The following is a 3,167-nucleotide window of genomic DNA, read 5'->3' on the forward strand; positions in this document are numbered from 1 at the left end:
AGGAGGCCAAGGGCTACACAGGGCCCTCCCAAGGGGCTCATGATTCCCATCCCTAGTGCATCCAAATAAGTTTTGTACAGATGTTTCCTCAGATGCAGTGCCATTGATTGCTGAGACCAATGTAGAAGGCGAAAACTTTCACCATTTTCACCGTTCCTTGAGAGGATTTTAATGGGAAACACAATTCATTTTTCAACAGCAGAATTACCAGTTTGCAAAATGACTCCTGCAATTTTCTTAGGTTCTTTTGTCTGTTTTCGGCTTTGCTCTGCTGGCTGTGTGTAGGGTTGCCATAACTGTCAACCTCCAAACTGGGACAAATGTTTAAAAATATAGGGCAAATGTAGGACAAAATTCCCCCCTCCCAAAATGTAGGACATATTTTTTAAATGGAGGACACGTGAAAAAATTTCACAGTACAAATTATACCACTATGATCCCACATTACCTGCCATAGCTGTATTGTATGAAATCCTGGGATTTTGTAGTTTGCAGAGACACTGGCATGTTCTGGATGAGAATTCAAATTGCACCTCCTTAAACTTCAAATCTCATAGAATGGAACCACAGCTGTTAAAGTGGGATCATAGTGCCATAATTCTTTAGTGTGATGGGCTCCCAAATATTCTGCTCATTCTTACAGAAAAGGGAAAGAATTCAATGAAAAAACAAAAGGAAATATGTATGGAGGGATTGCTTTGTCTCTCAGTGGCAGCTAGAGTCAGTAGGCCTGTGAATTTCCTCTAGGTTTTAAGGTAAACTTCAAAGTATTTATCTAATAAGCTGCATCTGTCCTGGAAACAAGGTTCAGCACCTTGGGTAGCTTATTTAAAGATAAGGATAAAATCTGGAGCAGATTGATTACCTCATTGGCAGGCAAACTCCAGAATTAATACAGTGTTGCACCACTTTAACTATTATGGCTCCATGGTATGGAATCCTGGATTTTGTAGTTTCTTGTGGCACCAGAGCTCTTGGGCAGAGAAGGCTAAATTTCTCACCAAACTACAAATCCCAAAATTCCATAGCACTGAGCATCACAGCTAAAGCAGCATCAAACTACTGTACATTAATTCTGCAGTCTAGATGCAGCTATTGTCATGAAAGCCACCACCTTTAAAGTAGGATTTGTGGCATTGGTAAATTGTAACAGAAATTGCACAAAGGGATACTAAGAGCTCTTTGTGGACATGCAATCTCAAATCACAGCTATTATGAGAACCACCTGTTGCTTTCTAATTTTAGCATAGTGTTAAACATTATACATTTCAACTGTTTCCTGTTTAGTCTAAAAAGCTTGCTAGGATTTCCCGCTGTCATAAATTAGCTGGTGATTGAGAACAGACACAACATTCTGTGCTAGCAAATAAGCAGAATCAAAATGGAGTATACTACATACATTATGGTCACTTGCGGTGCTACATACCACAAAAATGCATTAACATTTAATTTCCTCCCATCCATACTGGAGCCAGGTTTGTTGTTATTGTATGCCTTCAAATTGTTTCTAACATATGGTGATCCTAAGGCGAACCTATCATATGGTTTTCATGGCGAGATTTATTCAGAGGAAGTTTGCCATTGCCTTCCCCTAAGGCTGAGAGCATATGAAATACTTTGATAAAAAATGAACCAGGATACCTGCCTCCAGGATCAGTTTTGAGTAGGGTAGCTGGTAGTTAGTTTTAATACAAGAAGCTGCTTCATCCCATGTCAGATAAATCCACCAGGCAGGGACTCCTTATGATCCCAGTTTTTCCCTGTCACATGCTACTTGACTCTTTTAACTGGTGATGCCAGGAATGGAACCTTGGGCTTTGCTCATACATTTGCAGCATGTGTCACATCTTACCTGGAAGAGGCCTTCTCATATGAGGAAACTCCAATACTCTCCGTGTGCCCTTGTCAGACATTTCTCAACCTGTCAGTTTCTGGATCTTGGATCTCTCTCTCTTTATCTGACATTGGCCCTTGTTCAGACTGCTTTTGTGTATAGTCTTCCGACTGCCTCAACCATACTTTTGCTAATGCATGGTGCTTGAGTCTGGACTGGCTTAGTTTCTCCATTGTCTATTCCTGAAGAGTCGAGGTGCACTCAACTTGGTATTGCCAACATCAGACAGTACAGTGTGTGCTCTCTGTCTTTCACTAAGCTATGGTCCCTCCCTGACGTGTACCATGGTGTTTGTATTTACTATTCTATTGTAGCCATACTCCTTTGACATAAAAATGGAAGACAACAGCCATCCTTCTACAGTGAACCCTTGGTAGCTGCTGGGGTTTGGTCCCAGGAACCCTCCATAATTGTATATATTATTACCCTTTACATTGAATTAACTGTTCAGATTGCACGTGAAGATGTCATGACAGATTAAAATGGCCTGAAACATTTCATCAGTTCTGTCTTCTTCAGTGTGAGGAGAGACACTCAAATTATAAGTGACACTTGATTCTAACATACACAAGACATTTTACTTTAGCCATCCTGCATTTTAATGGATGTAAACTCCCAAGCTGAGCTATGCTGGCAGATCTTAAAATGGGATGGACTGGGTTTGTTGGTTACCTACCCTATATACCATCTTTTAAAAATAAGAATAACTAGAATGTGTTGTAAAGTCCAGAGTTTAATGGGTTTAAATGGGTCTCCTTACTGTTTCAGAGGAAATCATCTTTAGAATAAAATGTCTTGGAAAACAGTATTTCAAATAGTAAATAGATAATTGTAAGCAGTTTATCATGGGTAGTTTATAATGGAAATTGCATTGCAACATTAACAGCAATATATGCTGTGAGAGAGAGATGTCATGCTGTTTAGAAAATCCTGTATTCAGTTATTGTAATCAATTTTGCCTACATTATTAATCAAGAAAGAAAATAAAATGTGTGATTGTCTGATCTACAAAACATTGTCAGCTTCTCAGCCCTATTTTATTTATTCATTTAATTACAAAAATGTTTACATATCACCTCATTTTGTAATTTTAGGGTGATTCTGGATAAAATAAAAGCACAAATCAAACAAAACAACAATTTATACTACTCTTGCACATCATTAGCAGGAATTGAAAAGCCAGGTGAATTAAAAAATTGTAACCTGCCATCTAGAGGACAGCAGGACTGACTATACATAAGCCCCCTTGAAAAAGACATTTAACAGCTGGGTG

Source organism: Sceloporus occidentalis, unplaced genomic scaffold, assembly GCF_023333645.1.
Source record: "Sceloporus occidentalis isolate IW3139 unplaced genomic scaffold, rSceOcc1.0.p SCAF_2, whole genome shotgun sequence".
Classification (NCBI taxonomy): Eukaryota; Metazoa; Chordata; class Lepidosauria; order Squamata; family Phrynosomatidae; genus Sceloporus; species Sceloporus occidentalis.